The following is an 18,877-nucleotide window of genomic DNA, read 5'->3' as shown; positions in this document are numbered from 1 at the left end:
TGTAAGTTGCTCTAGATAAGGGTGTCTGCCAAATGTCATAAATGCAAAATGTAATGTAGACATGGAGCAATTCCTGTTCTGCATCTCATACCTCTTGACTTTTTAAAAATTCTTGACTAGGGGAGAAATATGTTAAATGATGAAGATCATCAGGATGCATTTGGGGGGAAATGATTGCATTACACAATAAACATTTCTAAGGGATCAAATAACAGCTTTCTTGATATTAAGTGTAGCATTGCATGTCACTGGAGTAGGATTCTTAAGGTTATGTTTAATATGTTTAGTAATCTTTCACCTGGGTAGGGCCACTGGGTAGATGGTGACAACACTGCATCAAGCAATTCCTGGTAGTTTTTTCAGGTGCACTTTCATGCTGTGAAGCGCCCATTCTTCCACATCCCAAAAATCTACTGGATACAGATCTGGTGGTTGGGAAGGCCACTGAGGAACACTGAAGTCATTGTCATGTTCATGAAACTAGTTTGAGATGACCTTTGTTTTGTGACATTTTCAAGCTGGAAGTAGCCATTAGAAGATAGGTAAATTGAGGCCATGAAGGGATGCACATGGTTAGCAACAAATTTACTAGTTTAAATTAAACTATGAATTTCTACACTTATAATATTACAAGATAAAATGGCTAGATACAGTATTTGTCGTATGTGGTGAATAGTTAGTTTAAATTGGAGCCAGCTTAATCTGAAGCTTGTGGGAATATATCTCCAAAAATGTGATATACATACGTAAACATGTATTTTTGAATGACTAATACGTGGCTGATGAACCATACTGTGTTTACAAAATATTTCAGAATATTCAAGTTGATTTCCTTCTTTAAAATGAATCTTTCATCTGTATTTCCAAGAAACATTGTGACGATGTCAGTTCAGGGTTTAAAACAAAACGCACACTTGCAGAAAAATGATAATTAAAAAATAATAAGAGAAAGACTTAAAGCCAAAGCTCATCTAAAAAATCATAAACAAGCTGAGGGAGGGACAGGCGCACACACACAAAATCAAAAGAACAAATCACAAATGAATGTGCTAATGTTTCCTCTGGTGTTGCCCTGTATACCAGCAAGGTGAGCGTACCTGCAGATGGTGGGAGATGGTATTGCAGGAGCCTGGAAGTAATGCAGCAGCACTTGAACACAACACAAAACACTGATCATAGACACACACACTTATCGAGGACAAACATGCATATTTTATTTTAATTTGTAACAGGTTTAACAGGAAATCATGTTTATTTATATGTGAGGACGACCACATTTTTCAAATTCAACTAAGCATTACTAAGGTTACATGATTTACTAAACATATAGTATTGTTCAACTTTTATTTGGACCAGTCTACAAGCTGAAAGAGGGGCGAGAGTTACAGCTCTCACATAATCATTAGCAGAGTTTAGGATTTTCCTCAGGGCCAACAGAACCAGGACGTCAGTGTCATTATTGGTGTCTGACTCTTCATGGTAGTTTTTCACAGGAAAGATGCAGTTCATCGGGATTCCCACTCTGTCGCGGCATTCGTACATCTGAATGGGGGGGGGGGGGGGGGGGGGGGGTGAAGAAGAGCAAGGAAAAAAGGATTACATTTCATCATTTAAGCCTTGAGGTCTGTAGCTAAACTCTGCCCATAGGTACAACTTGAAAACTGAGTAATGATGATCTTACAACGTTTTGGATTAAACCGTTACTGCCCAAGGGGATTCGACAGTTAAAAAACCCACTTACGTAATAAAGCAGGAAGTATTATATGACCAACCTTGTCCTTAATTTTCTTGCTGAAGTAGACTTTTCTCAAGTTTTCCTTAACCAGTGGACAGCACTCATCAATATGTGTCAAGATAAGCACTTGAGGGATACCCGTCATGCAGAGAGAATGATTTTCTTACAGCTACCAAGGATTAATGCTGAATATTATATTCTTGTTTATACAAACCAATGAGGAGACATTGGGCGACTCCTGCATGTTTTTATTTTGCTTGGTAACATATGCTCATACAAACTTTAAAGTAAATTTCCTTAGGTTTTCCCCTTCACTTTGATTTTTACCTTAAAAACTGAGATCTTATATTTACATTAGATTTATCTTTACGTCTTGTTTATGAAAAACTATTCTTTGCTTGCCTCATGTAAAAGACAATGGATAGCCATGATTAATAGTAAAGCTGAGAGTTTTACTTGTGTTACTCACCAAGGTCACTGGCCTGTTCCCTGACATCCTTAATGCTTTTGATGACAGAATCATATATGACAGGGAGGGTTTGTGCTGACACAACGCTCACCAGACAGTGAACTTTATCATTCAGAGTGGGGGCGTTAATGTACCCTGGATCACCATCTCGTAAAGGACACTCAGGATTAAACTGAAAAATACACTATTTTTTCCTTACACAATATTCTTTGACAGTCATGAATATACTTGGACAAGCAGGAATACATAATATAGGTAGGAATTTATATTGGGCAGGCAGAAATATATTTGGACAGGCAGGAAGTGTGTATGTATGAAATGTGTATTTGTATTAAATAACATTAACCATACCGTATAGTTCTCTCTCACATGGCCCAGCATAGCATTAATGATATCAGTGTGGATTCCAGATGTCCCCGTATCTTGTAGCCCCATGATATCATTGAAGATAAATGGTAATGTGCTGTCATTTTCATCCCAGATTCTGTAGCTTTTGTACTGCAAAGACAAAACCAATACAATATTGTAACAATTTTCTCTCAGTCTCGATTATAACCTTATCTACCTTTAATTTATTATATGTTATATAAATGTAATGCATTTATTAATATATTATCCATAACACAGGTACACGTGAAGAAAATTCACTATGATAAACTGATGACAAATTTAGTTCTGAAAACTAAACTGAATCGTCTAACTGAAAACCGAATTTACTTGTTTCGTATAACTCTTGCTTGCACTCGCTGCTTCTCCGGCTCTGTCCGTTACACGGTGCTGAAAGACACTGATAGCAGAGTTGATGAGGCTGGATTTTCCAGCACCAACTGCTCCGTGAACAAGGATTCTGAGATGGGTGATCTCTGCATGACGGATCGTAAATTCTCTCAGATCTGCCTCAAGTTGATCTCTCCCACTAGCAAAAGAAAGAAACAATACATTTATGAAGATAGGAACTTAGCATGACGTTGCAAGGCCATATATAATAGCTATATTTCTGATTAAGTTCTTGCTGTACCACAATGGAATTAAAATATTTCCTACGTGATAAGATTTTTGTCTTTGTATTGCAGTCTCTGCAATGACTAACTGAGGAACTCGAGGCCAATCAGGGATTCGTACAAGAATATTGAAATAATTGAACATGATAATTGCTATTCCCTAAGGTCACCATAAGGGCACAAGAAAAGATTGAATGATTTTGTTGTACAAATCCTTGCTTGTTAAGTATCATGTATGCGGTTTAATTATGCTGTATAATCTAAAATGCATTAATCATACATAGTGGTATGGAACAAGAAAGCAGAAAAAGAGAGAGAGAAAAAGAAGAAAAAGCTCACAGAAAAAGCGGCACCATCGGAGAACCTGCCCAAAAGCATCCTACACTCTACCGGGAGTCCAAGAGCTGAGCTACACGAACATTCCCGATATGGGCCTCGGCTCTCTTGGAAATCTCCCCAACAATTGGACAGTGAGATTGAATCCAGTAAATGGATGCACGAACAGATGCAAATATTAAAACGTGTTAGATGTGTTATATAATGTAAGAAGAGAAAGAAACATACACTATTTAAATATACCATTTAGGCTCTGAATAACATGACTGCTGAATGAGTGACTTAGCTCTCATACCCACTTTAGGAGATCACTTCCTGTATAACGGCTGTATGCTTGCTTCCTGTACAAACTGAGCTCGGGTTGCACAGATGAGAGAGCACACAATATCTCACAAAAGTGAGTACACCCCTCACATAATGTCCTTAATTTGGATTCTGACTAGCAAAAAAAATGGTATATTTACTAGTTTAAATTAAATGATTTTTTTCACTTATAATATTACAAGATAAAATGGCAAGCTACAGTATTTGTTGGTTGTGGTGAATAGTTAGATTAAGTTGGAGTCAGCTTAATCTGCAGTTTGTGGGAATATTTCTCCAAAAATGTGACATATATACGTAAACATATATTTTTGAATGACTAATACGTGGCTGATGAACCATACTGTGTTTACAAAATATTTCAGCATCTTTAAGTTGATTTCCTTCTTTAAAATGAATCTTTTATCTGTATGTCTGTATATCCAAGAAATAGCATGTCCATGTCAGTTCACGGTTTAAAAACAAAACTTCAGGGTTACGCATGTAACCCTGTTCCCTGAGAAGGGAACGAGACGTTGCATTTAGCATAACAGTATGGGAACGCCTTGTGCGCTTGACTGGTATCTGAAGCTTGTCTAAAATCATGCCTCTACTAATTGGCCTGCCATGATCAGGTGACGTGGCAATTAAACGCGTCACATGATATATATATATATATGGCACCTGTGAACCACGCCGCCAGCCTCTATTATCTGAGGCGAAGACGCAATTCACAGGCCCGGTATGACAGTGCTATGCAATGTTTTGTTCCCTTCTCAGGGAACAGGGTTACATGCGTAACCCCGCCGTTCCCTTTCAAAGGGAACTTCGACGTTGCATTTAGCATAACAGTATGGGAACGGGAATACCCACTCAGTCATACCGAGGGTACGGCCTGTTCAAAAATACCCAAGCCCGAGGGTCACGGCAAAACACTCGAGCCCGGGGTGGAATGAATATCCGGGCTGTAATAACGAATGACTGTGTGAGGCGTAGACCACCCTGCAGCCGCAAACACATCCTGTAAGGATACCCCTTTGGACAAAGCCTTCGAGGAGGCAACCGCCCTAGTGGAATGAGCTCTTATGCCCAGAGGCATGACGAGACCACGTGTCGTAAGCGATAGAGATTGATTCCACTATCCAAGTAGAGATTCTCTGCTTTGACACAGCATCACTTTTCCTGTCGCTGCCAAAGCAGACTAGTAGCTTCTCCAACTTACACCACTGGCCAGAACGGTGGACGTAAGTAAAGAGAGCCCTTACTGGACACGGCAGGTGCATCCTCTCTTGTTCCAGTGTGAGGAACAGATGAGGGCAGAAAGCCTGCAACACCACAGGGTGGGTAGCCGATGTAGGCACTTTAGGAATATAATCCGGCCTAGAATACAGGAAGGACTTGGTTTATCCAGGGGTAAAGTCAAGGCAGGGAGGGGCAACAGAGAGAGCTTGTAGACCTTCCACTCGCTTGAGAGATGTCAGGGCCAGTAAAAGAGCTAACTTTAGAGTCAGAAGCTTCTCAGAGGCTGACTCTAATGGCTCAAATGGGGCTTCTGACAGACCTTCCAAGACCACAGCAAGGTCCCAGGAAGGTATGCATGGCCTGCAGATGAGCCTCAGCCGTCTGACACCACGCATGAACCTCGAAGTTAGAGAATGTTGCCCCACACAGGCTCCATCAACAGGGGCATGGCTGGCCAAAACAGTGGCCACGTAACCCCGATTGTAGAAAGAGCCAACCTGCTGAAAAACGTTCTTGTAAGAACTCCAGGACTGTAGCTATTGCGCAGTTCACTGGGTCTAGCTGACATTCCTCACACCACCAGACAAAAAGGCACCACTTGAGCGCATACAATTTCCTTGTGGATGGTACTCTAGCGTTTAAAATGATTTCTACAATCTCAGTTGTGAGACCAGAATCTATGAGCTGGTACCCCTCAGGGGCCAGACAGTGACCCCTCCGGCTTGAGACAGTAGTTCCACTCTAGTGGCTCGAATGGGGCACCCGACAGACCTTCCAGGACCACAGAAGGTCCCTGGAAGGTATGTGCGGCCTGCAGATGGGTCTCAGCCGTCTGACACCACGCATGGACCTCGAAGTTAGAGGATGTTGCCCCACAGAGGCTCCCTCAACAGGGGCGTGGCTGGCCGAAATGGCGGCCACATAACACTGATTGTAGAAGGAGCCGACCCTGCTGAGAAATGTTCTTGTAGGAGCTCCAGGACTGTAGCTATTGCGCAGTTCACTGGGTCTACAGTGAATCCCTGCAGATGGGAATCTCCCAAGGATTGCCATCTCGTAGGGATATTATCCCTCAGAGCCATGTTCAAGTTGCCAAAAGGGTGTTACTAGCAGACTGTCTTGGCGAACTCTCGCTAGAGCTTGTGGGAGCAGAGCAATGGGGGGAGCAGCATACAGCTGTGACCTCAGCCACATGTGTGGACTCCACCCCAAGAGTCTCCCAAGATCCAGCTTTATCTTGCTCAGTGTTGTTAGGATTGACACTACGCCTGTTGGGGATAGAAATGCCCTCGTCGTACTAGAATCCTATAACCCCTAGAATAGTTGTCCACTGCACCAGGGAAAGCATACTTTTCTGAGATTCAACCTGAGCCCCAAGCTCTTCATGTGGGCGAGAACAACATCTCGATGTTGAACCACCAGCTCCCTGGATCGTGCTAGAATTAACCAGTCGTCCAGGTAGTTTGGTACACAGATGAACTGGAGTCCCAAAGGAGCCAGAGTGACATCCATGCACTTTGTGAAGGTGTGAGGGGATAAAGCTAGCGATATTCCTATGTGGAAATATGCACCTTTTAGATCTATCTCCACAAACCAGTTCTCAAACTGGATCTGTGGCACGATAAGTTTGAGCGTCAGCCTCTGAACCTGTATGTCCGAAGAGTACAGTTCAGATGACGCAGATCTAAAATTGGCCGCATACTCTCACTTTTTTGCGGAACAGGAAATAAAGGCTGTAAACCTCCCTCCCTGAGTGAACGGGGTACATGTTCTATTGCCCCATTGTCCAAAGGGGAGCTTACTTCCTGCGCTAATGTCTGGGGGGAAAAACTAAACTGTTCTGAAAACTAAACTGAATCGTCTATAACTGAAAACCGAATTTACTCGTTTCGTATAACTCGTGCTTGAACTCCATGCTGCTCCGGCTCTGTCCGTTACACGGTGCTGAAAGACACTGTTAGCCGAGTTGATGAAGCTGGATTTTCCAGCATTACCCACTCCGTGAACAAGGATTCTGAGATGGCTGATCTCTGCATGACGGATCGTTAAATCTCTCAGATCTGACTCAAGTCGATCTCTCCCACTAGCGCAAGAAAGAAACAATTTAACAAAATAGGAACTTAGCATGACATTGCAAAGCCATGCATTAATAGCTATAGTTGATTCATTTCCTGCTCTACCAGCAAATTATTTGCTACTTAACAAGGGTAGAATGGGTAACCAGTCATTATCCTCTCCTGATATCATCATCATGTATGTACCCTCAACAAAAAGACAAAGTTTTTGATTAACTTTTGAGCTGTGGTGTTTTCATTTTGCACATAACGATATTATTTGCTAGCATCTTTATTTTCCAGAGATGAAAACTCAAGCCTGCAACTTGGACGCGAGACACACTTAAATTGCAAAAAAAATAAATAAATAAATAAAATGACTTGAGACTTGACTTGGACTTGATGACAGAGACTCGTGAAAAACACAAGCTGTTTTGGTTTGGTATTCCAGATTACATTCTCTCTTTACTACCCCACATGACAGCATCAAACACCACATTTTTCTATTCATTCCTCATTCATTCATTCCCTATCAGTATGTGCTGCAGCAGCACAACAATTCATCTGTAAACACACTAAGCCAGCATTATTATGTACACACCTGACACATCTGAAGGCACTTGTTCATCACCCAAACAACAAACTAACAATTGTTTAAAATTCAAAAAGGTATGGGGGAGGGGGAATGACACCCTCCTTCAATTCTATGTTTTTATTTATCAGGGCCTAAATAACAATTGTGTGGTCCTCACCAACTTCTATAAACTTTATATAAACCTGTACCTTCAGGTGACAAAAAAAAAAAGAAAAAGAAAAATATTCAACAGATTTCAATATGTAGACATTCTCAACAAAAGCAGCCAACCTTCAACAATCCTCAGCTAGGCAGGGCAGCGGGACAGCTTCTTCGGCGTGCAGGAGCTCCACAGCTGAGGTCTCTCCGTAGGCCTCACGCTGCAGCTCTGAAGTTGCCATGTTGACCTCAGGCAGGAGCTCCACAGCTGAGAACTCCCTGTAGGCCTCAGGCTGGAGCTCTGCTGTCGTCGTCGTAGCCCCCCCCCCAAAATAAAAGTTCTAGGCCAGCCTTCGGTTCCAGGCTGGGTAGCGTGGTACAATTCCCCTGCAGTGGGAAGCTCCAGTAGTTCAAGTAGCTTTGCTGGCTGTATGGCGTTGGAGGCCCCAGGAGTTCGGGTAGCTCTGCTGGCCGCGTTGCACGGCGTAGTTCTCCAGCAGCGTGGGCGTGAGAAATTGCGCGGATGGTGGCGTGGCGCATAGCCCGGCTTGCTGCAGCGGCTTTAGAAGGCAGTGGAGCTGAGCAATTTCCTCGGTGAGCTGTTTGCACTGTTCCTCGAACGAATGGCGCCACGCCTCAAACTCGGCCGCTTTGGCTGCTTCCGCATTATTGGTGCAGTATTCTGTTACGGATCAGGACTGGAGGCGGTCAGTGCAGGTCAAAGTCTTTATTAACAAACTCAAACATACACAAACACAGGGAGCGCGGTCTATACTGACTATACTTAAACACTGGTTCCCTACCTACGACCACTAGCATGCTAAACATACATTCTACCATGTTCAAACATAAACGGAAACTCAGGAGACCTTAGATTAATACTGCGCAAAGTGCGCAGCCACACGAGGGGTTTAAATAACAAACACAATCAAACTAAAGCATGGACCCCTGGGGCAAATTAAAGACACTCAAACATGACCCAATACTCAACCAGGAAGTGAATGAACCAAAACAAAGTCATGTGACCACTTAGAAGCCGCGCCGCAGTGCCCTCTAACATTTTTTGTAACAGATGTAAACAACAAATGAAATGAGATCAGAACTTTTTCTCACCTTCGTTGTGAAACTACAACATATGAAAATCAAGTGACATACAGAAATGTTTTAAGAGAAAAAAGTAAAACAAATATATAACCCCAATTCCAAAAAAAACTTGGGACACAAGTGTAAATAAAAACAGAATACAGTGATTTGCAAATCTCATAAATCCATATTTTATTCACAATAGAACATAGAAAATAAAAAACTGTTTAAACTGAGCAAATGTACCATTTTAAGAAATTTAAAAAAAGGTAATTTTGAGTTTGATGGCCGCAAAACATCTCAAAAACGTTGGGACGGGGCAACAAAAGGCTGGGAAATAAAGTGTTACTAAAAAGAACAGATGGAGGTTAATTGGGATCAGGTCAGTGAGATGATTGGGTATACAAAGAGCATCTTAGAGAGGCGGAGTCTTTCAGAAGCAAAGATGTGATAGAATCTGGACGGAAGCAGATGTTACTCTAAAACCTGTATATACCTTTCAGCATTGATGGTGCCTTTCCAGATGTGCAAGCTGCCCATTCCATATTCACTAATGTACTGAATGAAATCAAAGCAGTAAATAAGAATAGTTGAGACATTTAGGAAATAAACAAAACAAAACACGTGTCAAAAGTAAACAAAATCACTGACAACCCGGAAGCGTGCGCTGACGGGCTTCTGGCTGCTGAGCACACTGCCTGCTCCGGCGCCAGATAATATACTGCCATATAATATGCCCTAGCTTCTCTGCTTTCTCCTTAACATTCCTGTGAACGAGCACTTGTGCGTATATAGTCACAGTTTGCACTGCACTCCTTGTCTTATGTTTGTCGTTCTTTGCTGTTCTCTTTGTTGCTGTGTTTAGGTCTTTGGTTCATGTGTATTCTTTGACTTAGTGTTTAGCCACAAGGTCATAGTGTCTTTTCTGTGCTGTTTTGGTCTTTATTAAAACCTTATTATCTGCATTTGCATCCGCCTCTGCCTTGAAATCGTGACAGAAAGCAATACCTCAACATGGACGCAGCAGAATTATTCAGGGTCCAAGAGGCCCTGTATGAAAAGGAAAAGCTGAGGTGGGAGAAGGAGGGAAAATTCTCCTTCATTAATAACAATAGGGAATAGCTCGACGTGATGTACTCTGTCATGGGGTATATCAAAGGGGAGCCTTCCAACCAGGCTGGAACCATCTCCCACCCTCCCCTCCCCCACTGTGGATCTAGTCCAGCCCACCGTGTCGATGGAGAACGTCGTTCAGCCTCCCTGTTCGTCTGAGGACGCTGCTCAGTTTGTGTGTTGTTTTGGTCTTTATTAAAACCTTATTATCTGCGCTTGACACTGTCTTTGCCTCCATTACGTGACATTCAGGCACTTATAAAATGTGCCCATTCCAGTCATGGGTGTGTCTATAGCTTTATGGGAGAAAGAAACTTGAAATAAAGAATCTTGAAATTCCTGCTCATGAAAAGGCAGTAACTGAAATGTCACTGGATGACCCGTGACTGGGCAGTTTCAGTGGCGGTATTGTTGTAAGAAAAGGCGTCTGGTATCGGCCACCCAGTACTTTTCTAAAAACTTTGTAAAAGCTCAGCTAAATTTCAGTACTATAGAAAATGAAACCTTAGCATTAATTTTTGCTTTGCAGCACTTTGAGGTGGAAGTCCTTTACCTGTAATAGTTTTTACTGACCATAACCCAACGGTTGATGTGATGGTCTCTGGTGGAGGGATTCAACATACAGAATCTCACAAAAGTGAGTACACCCCTCACATTTGTGTAAATATTTGATGATATCTTTTCATGTGACAACACTGAAGAAATGACACTGTGCTACAATGTAAAGTAGTGAGTGTACAGCTTGTGTAACAGTGTAAATTTGCTGTCCCCTCAAAATAACTCAACATACAGCCATTAATGTCTAAACCGCTGACAACAAAAGTGAGTACACCCCTAAGTGAAAATGTCCATATAAAGTGCGTAAGATGAATGCATAAATAAATAAATGAATGAATGCGCTATGTGTCCATAATTCATAAAGTTTATTTATCGTACTTCCACATACTCTCAATATGCTTTACATGGAAGAGGATCTCAAAGGATCATTTCACCAGGGTCAAACACATTAGCCAGTTGAGCATGTACACAAAATAACTTGAATAATTGCATAGACTTTTGTTAGTTTTTTTGTTTGTTTGTTTTTTTACAGGATATAAGGTTTAACTCTCTAAATGTCCACCTTCAGCAGAATTAATCAAACATGATAAAGGATTGTCATAAAACTAAAAGTTACCAACATGGAGAGTTGATAGAAATATTGCTCTGCAATTATATAACATATACACTAAATTATGTTCTTTTGGTCACTATTGTCTTGACTGCAAGCTCTCTCCAATGGGCCAATGCATATGCGAAACAAAATCATAAAAACATCATCTCATTTTGCATCTTAAACACACACACCCAACCCCGAAAACACACACACACCAAACACACAGAGGGCTGTATTCAGAGTATTGAAATTGCTTGTTCAGACAGAACTGCAGGCTACTTGGAAGTTACACAAGAGTTATGCACATGGAGCGGAGCCTAAAACACAGGTTTGCGATTGTTTCCCGCATGAGGACACATTTCATGAGCTCGATTTAGTATCTCGTTAAGTTGTGCACACAATGAACTGTCGGCGCACAATATAAAAATAAAAAGCTAAATAATAGCATGCACTGGATCAAGTGCTATTCTATAAGCTGCTGAAAAAAGAGTGCAGAGTTTTTTTTATTTTATAGGTTTAAAGGTGGTGGTCTAAATGCAACCGAAAAACACCATCTCTGCTCAGAAAAACCTGGCAACCTCAAAGGCATTAACGACACACAGGGGATTCGAATAATCGTAATGGCGCACACAGAGCAAGTCATAACTCGACTCTGAATAGGAGTAACTTTCCCTGCATGAATTCTGGACTCTGAATACGGCCCATAATTCTTGTTCACATTAAATGGGACTGGAGGGGCTCTTGTTGCATTCCGAATCCTACGCTGTCTTCCAGTAGGTCCTTTTTTAAAAAAAAAATCCTTGATCATTGTGTCATCTTACTGTGCTATGGGGTCAGTTAAAGGGCCGCTGATGGTGTGATGGCGACTCTGGATCTCTTCGTCTGAACTCAGAGAGTCATGGTTTCATCTGAGGATGTCCGGGCTCTCCTGGAGAACAGGGCAAATACTTACTTATTATCCCTATAAACCATATGTTAACAAAAAGATGAGGGAATGCGTCAGGAACTTAAATATATGTATAAAAAAAAACCTAAACAGACCTGTGTGCCTCCTATTCATATCTCTTCATTCCGAATAACGTATTCATATTCGGTTACATATAATGGATATGCTGTTGTTTGATTTCATAAAAACAGTGTTACCTGTAAGTAATTCCTGCTAGCTCCTTTGGCTCTGCCTCCTAATGTGGACATTTCTAGCATGGCAGCGATGTCTCGAACACTTCCTCCTAAAACACCTGATTCAGAAGCAGGGCCACAGTCGCTATGGCGGCGTTCTCGGTACGTCACGCTTAGAAACAAATCACAAGGCTTGTCTTGGTTGATCCCGCCCTATACATACATAAGGCTGGTGAAAAAAAAAGTAAATGATTAATAATAAATTTCCGTACACATCCAACCAATAATATGATACACACACACACACACACACACACACACACACACACACATATATATTTTTCCACATTATTTAACAGGATTTTAAGTGTTGTGTACTTAATTACCATAATTATGAACACAAGTTGTTAAGTTGGCAATCATTTTAAAATTACGTTGCTCCAGTTAGATTTTCTCCAGTAGAATACAGTCTTTTAAACCAGGAGAAATGACTAACTTGAAGTTGTAGAACAATAGTATACCTAACATCTCTGCAGGTTTTATAGACATAAAAGCACTGAATGAAATGAGCAATATAGACAAAAAAGAAACACTCTGCGTCTACTACTTTTATCTCTCTCATAGAACTATCCACAGTCCAAAGGCTGCTAATTCTGCTCAAAGAGCAAACTGACTACAATGGAGCTAGAAGGCTATATGTGTGAATGACAAATGATTTAAAAAAAAAAAAAAAGTATCAATACATGAAATTCGATTACACAATGCAGTTGATGTTTACACGAATAAGCAGAAATGTAATCATGATTTTCTTTCCTATATAATATCACACCTTCTGTATCTGCATGTGAGTGTTTATTTTAAATTGAGACACAATACCTAGGGAATCGGTCATCAATTTCTTCTGAAGACATCTGTGGAAGAATAACCTTAACATAAGCTTCATTTCTTAACTGAAAGTGAACTTAATCATAGATATAATCTAAATAGGTGATGTGCTTTTATTTTGCTTACTCCTGCACTGCCTGACCTTTGATCTTTTAACATGTTTGATTTTCTTTTCAACTAGTGTGCCGGTGGAGCGCATGGTGAAAATCCATGTTCCTACATTCATATGTTATGTCAGATGCCAGACTCTCCTAGGTTGAAGGTACTTCATAAAAAATAATAAAATGAATATTAAAAAACCTGAATATGAACATGAAACAAGACAGATCCAAATAAACAATAAAGTTCCAATGAACAGTAAAGCTACACGTTCTCTTCCTCTAACTTGTTCAGTACTTGTAATACAGATTAAATACGTGTGAGCAGATGATGTAAACTGTGGATCTGGTCCAATGTTATTTGGGAACAAAGAGCAAGCTGAATTTTCTCAACATAAATGTTGTGTGTAGTTTGTTATCAGATTGTCTAGATGTACATCACACGTCTGATGAACGAGATTTCCTCTCCCATGCTGTAATGATGGCTGGAAACTAGGACTTAATGGCATATACTGTAGAAAGGTCATATAGAACATAGAGAAATCTCATTGGGAATTAAGTCACCTTTCATGTTGCCTTTTATTCCGATCACAACCAGACAGTTATATTGTTTCTGAGTTTAGTCTTTGTTTAGACTGTTGATGCTGAAGAAGCAAAAGTCTAAGGAACCCTTAACCTTCAGACTAATGATTTGCAATGTCTAAACACGATGCTTCAAAAGAAACATGTATAACGAACTTAAAAAGGTAGAAAGGGGTTCTATGAATTAGTTAATGGACTCTCTCTCTCTCTCTCTCTCTCTCTCTCTCTCTCTCTCTCTCTCTTTATATCGCTATTACAGTAGTGCTTAAACAGATACATAACAGACAAATATACATAGACAGTTTTATTTTGTACACGAATACCAACTTAATCTTCACCTATCATCATTCCCTGTTAACTAAATCTGTCACCTCCTAATAAAACAGTTTAAGTCACTAACCAAAGTAAGTATGCAAACTGACGCCATGATAAAAGAACAAAAAAACAATGAACGTTTCTTAAAGAAATTCCTAAAATCCTCTGACCAAGTATATGGCTGTGCCATCTGTCTATTAAATAAATGCCAGTCCTTCAGGCTGAAAAAGAAGCATTGAAATATTCTGCAGTACTTTGGCACTGTGACTCAAAAAGTAGTTTTTCATGAAAGCTAACTACTGTCCCAATTGCCCCTAACTAGTGTCCCAACTGCCCCTAACTACCATTCCAACTGCCGTACAATACTGATAATGCTCTTACACTTAAGAGGGCTGAATGGCAGACCTAGTTAAATAATATTATTTCGTTTTTTCATTATAATATCTTATATTATATCAAATATATTCTTATATATCTCATATTACTTTTTGCCTTTTCTTATACATTGACATGGGAGAAGACGTGTCAGTGGGCAATGCTGGTGTGAAGGTAAGTCTGCACAAGGACACGTCTTTATAACTGTATGTGACTAGTCAACTTAATCCTTCACATGGAGGGTGTGTACATTTGTCGCTCTACATTAATGGTGGGGATCCTTATAGACTGTGGAACAGAAATGTACTCAGTGTGTCTCCACCCATTTATTTCACATTGGACTACAAACATTTTTCTTTTTTAGCATTATGTACAAAACACCTGTTTCTTTTAAAACATCTTTAAATGTTTTTTCTACTCCCTAAATAAACCTTCGGACTTAAGACACGATCTGTGGAGTTGTTGCTGCTCAGGGTTAAACAACAACGTCTTTACAATATCTTCATGAATAAATTATCAAACTAACATATTGGGTTTTTTTTTTCTTGGAGCAGAAGTCAGGTCCTCTCTCATTTCAACAGGTCCTCGTGTTGGTGAATACACAACATTCCTCTACAGGTATTAGGATTTCTCGGAGCAGACATCGTAACAGATAGTTGCAGAGTTTTTACTGTGTTTTAACTACAACGTTTTAACCATTATTTAAGCACTGAGATGCACGACTCTCTCCTTAATTCGTTAACATAAACACATTTGTAAGCATTCTAGTCAGCAAAACCCCCAGAAATCACACGTCTCTCTCACACACAGACAGACAACTGCCAGGAAAGATCACACATTCAGATCAAACAGTGTTACCAGAGGTCATAAATTTACACGACTTGACTGTCAGCCAGTGGGGACATGGGATGTCAAAGCATGGACAAAAGCTTATGTATTTAGCAACAGTTCTGTGTACGTATCCTCGCTGGCGAATCATTTTCCGAAAACATGTTTATAGTCGAAACAAAACGCACGATTCACGATTCAAAAAGCGCGCGGTCTCACTACGCCTCTTGGCTTACGGGCTCATTCCACTAGGGCGGTCGCCTCCGTGAAGGCTTTGTCCAAAGGGGTATCCTTACAGGATGTGTGTGCTGCTGCAGAGTGGTCTATGCCAAACACATTCATTTGTTATTACAGCCTGGATATTCATTCCACCCCGGGCTCGTGTCTTGCAGTGACCCTTGGGCTTGGGTCTTTTTGAATAGGCCGTACCCTCAGTATGACGGACTGGGTATTCCCGTTCCCATGGTGTTATGCTAAACGCAACGTCGAAGTTCCCTTTGAAAGGGAAGGTCTGGGTAACCCGGTTCCCTGAGAATGGAACGAGACGTTGTGTAGCTTTGTCATACCAGGGCAGGCCTTTGAATTGCGTCTTCGCTTCAGATAATAGAGGCTGATGGCGCGGTTCAGAGGTGCCATATTTATATCACGCGACGCGCTTAATTACCACGTCACTTGATCATGGCAGGCCTATAAATAGGCATGATTTTACACAAGCTTCAGATGCCGGTCGCGCGTGAGAGGCGTTCCCATAGTGTTATGCTAAACGCAACATCGAAGTTCCCTTTGAAAGGGAACACCATTTTAGCTGTGAAAAATGTGTGGACTGAACTGAAACTGTGTCTAAGCAAGGAGGACCACAACCCTGACTGAGTTAGAAGAATGGGTAAAAAATATGGCAGTGTACAGTATTATGAGGGGCTTGTGGACAACTACCCCAATTCGATAATCATCAACAATCAAAGAAAATCAGATTATGTCAAACTGATACAGTAAGTGAGCAGAAATTGACAGTTTTGTCAAAATCTAACAGGTTTTATACACGTTAACATATTGATCATCATCTAATAAATATTATAAGACTAAGACTCACATGGAGGCGATGGAGGTGGTGAAGGTGTTCGAGGTTGTGGAGGTGTTCGAGGTCGTTGAGGTGTAGACTCAGACCCTCCCATTTTATTCAGTTCAATGAATCCAGATGAACAATGCTGATGAGAAAAGTAGATTTTGTCATGTAAGAAAAGGTTTTTAATCTTGCAGCAAATTTTTTTTATAAATAAATAAAATAATAAAAAAATTATATATATATATATATATATATATATATATATATATATATATATATATATATATATATATATATATATATATGCACTTGAAATCTGTAATTAATGGCGACAGCACGAAAAGCAAGGCACCATTTCAAACCACAGACCAAAGAACTTGGCTAACATGCTAATTCTGCTGATTTATAAACAGCTGATCTGCTGGACTGAAGGACTGAGGACTGAGACTGACATGTGAGACATCCTGGTCAGAGTCTTACATTTACGGTGTATTAACTCTGAAAGGGAGTGAAATCTTTGTCTTATTCTTACTGTAACTAACGTAACATAACATAATCGAATATATTCCATAAAGACAGAATATTACATTACTCTTATTTTAGCGATGCATATGTAGGGGAGCCTACAAAGTCTATTCGGTAAAGACTTTTATTTTGATATTGCGATGACATGTACACCGCCATTTTGTGCGAGGAGAGGCGGGGTGAGAGGGAATTAGAGCAGCGGCGGGAGTTGAGCTGAGGAGTGAACTTCGGGAATATTACAGCGGTAAAAAAAAAAAAAAAAAAGTTCAGTTTAGACCCCTGACGTGTTCCAGAGACACATTACGTTGTTTCTAAAAATCAGTTTGTCTTTAACGAGTCTGTTCTAGAAGGCGATGAAACGGGTTTTCCTTCGTGTGTGTGTGTGTGTGTGTGGGTGGAGCGGGGAAATAGGCCTGTTAGCGCTTACAGAGTTATTAGCCGGTGGAATCGAATACTCCCGTTTTTTCTTTATGTTTCACGTAGAGTTTTGTTTTGTTTTGTTTTGTTTTGTTTGTTCAAACGAACTCAAAACGTAACGGATGCCATTACTTATGGTGTGAGAAGAGTTGGCTGACTTATCGGATAGGGTCGTGTATTGTCCGTTTTCTCCACTGGATCTCCGTTAGCCGGGATTGCGGCCTCGCTGGATCAAGCTACAGTCTTCAGCGTGGGCACAATCGCTAAGGGTCATTGGGTGGAGAGACATTACTCTGCCCTCTGCTGGACATTCAGCGCCTCATCCAAGTTATAAGAGTGCTGATGGACATTATGCTTCCCATCTTCAACTGAACACTGGTAAGCAAGTGTCGTGTTTGTTGTGTGATAAAGACCAAACTATACTGACCTTGTTATCTATACACACACTTCAGGTGGCTGCTGTGCTACAGAACAAATCCTGAAGCTCACCTCATCTTGAGCATCACTGTGTTGCAACACGATGGATACCAACATACAACCACAAGCTGTACAGAGACTAAAAGCATTGGGTGAGGGGACTAGGATCCTGTTGCTCACTCAGTCTTCCTTAGTTAAGTTTTGAATAATTCCCCTACAATGTGGTTGTACATAGCCTTCCACCACACATACTTGGTACCCTTCTCCATTTAGGAAGAACTGTAATCCTAATGTGTTTTTAATGCTTTGTAAAGCACTCTGTGTTGCACTAATGCCACTGAGGCGTTTGGGATCCGAGTCCTTACTCAGATTTTTCGCCAGAGGTCAGAAATGTTTTTTTTTCTCAGTGCATCGCAAGCGACGCTCACGATCTGATCCAGTGCTTTGAGAATCAGAGCATCCATGTCATCGTCTGTGTCCATCTCCTCATGGTAGTTTTTAACAGGGAAGATGTGGTTCACTGGAATACCCAGCAGATTCCTGCACGTCTCCATCTACAAAAATACAAACGTATAATGACTGTTGCTGAAGGCCAGTGAGGGCTTTCTATGATTATTTCACTTTTTTTCTGTGATCAGTTCTTGGCTAGTAGCCCTGGGATGATGAATTGTCAGGACATCGGATTTAACAAAACCCTGTCTATTTCCACACTGTCTACAGCAACATGATAAAGAAAACTGGTCCCGAGGCCCCAAAATATATGAATTCATTGTAACACAAACGCCAACAAAAAAGTCTCTCTCTTCTTATTTTGCTACTCTGTAAGTTGTTACTATAGAAATAGTGAAGAATTAGAATGACTCTCATTAATATAAACCTGTGGTTTATCTTGTGTCTGGAACTACTGTCGGAGTTCCTGTTATAAAGATTCATTAATACCTTCTGACCAATCGAGCATTGAGTACCACTGCGGGTAAATAATATTAACATTAAATTGTAGATACTGGATTGTTGCCAGTGGAACATCTCATAGC

The 18,877-nt window shown here is 40.7% G+C and overlaps 2 protein-coding genes and 2 long non-coding RNA genes across 4 annotated transcripts in view; 1 reads left to right on the top strand and 3 right to left on the bottom strand.

The window, feature by feature from the left end:
* LOC108258363 (interferon-induced protein 44) overlaps nt 1-18,877 on the bottom strand; it is a 108,628-nt gene that overhangs the window by 58,592 nt on the left and 31,159 nt on the right. The gene's annotated exons all lie outside the window — the stretch shown is intronic.
* The window catches only part of LOC128629199 (interferon-induced protein 44-like), a 98,516-nt gene that overhangs the window by 54,478 nt on the left and 25,161 nt on the right, over nt 1-18,877 (top strand). The window lies entirely within an intron of this gene.
* Nucleotides 1-18,877, bottom strand: part of LOC128629215 (uncharacterized) — a 65,921-nt gene that overhangs the window by 44,257 nt on the left and 2,787 nt on the right. The gene's annotated exons all lie outside the window — the stretch shown is intronic.
* Nucleotides 1,186-6,900, bottom strand: LOC128629207 (uncharacterized). Its single transcript, XR_008393548.1, has 4 exons — nt 2,922-6,900; nt 2,556-2,702; nt 2,205-2,376; nt 1,186-1,542 (listed from the first exon to the last, which is right to left on the bottom strand). It is a non-coding gene; the product is annotated as an uncharacterized LOC128629207 (long non-coding RNA).

The sequence above is a fragment of the Ictalurus punctatus genome, chromosome 26 (assembly GCF_001660625.3).
Source record: "Ictalurus punctatus breed USDA103 chromosome 26, Coco_2.0, whole genome shotgun sequence".
Classification (NCBI taxonomy): domain Eukaryota; kingdom Metazoa; phylum Chordata; class Actinopteri; order Siluriformes; family Ictaluridae; genus Ictalurus; species Ictalurus punctatus.
The sequence above is the reverse complement of the archived record's forward strand: the minus strand, read 5'-3'. Positions and strand labels throughout refer to the sequence as shown.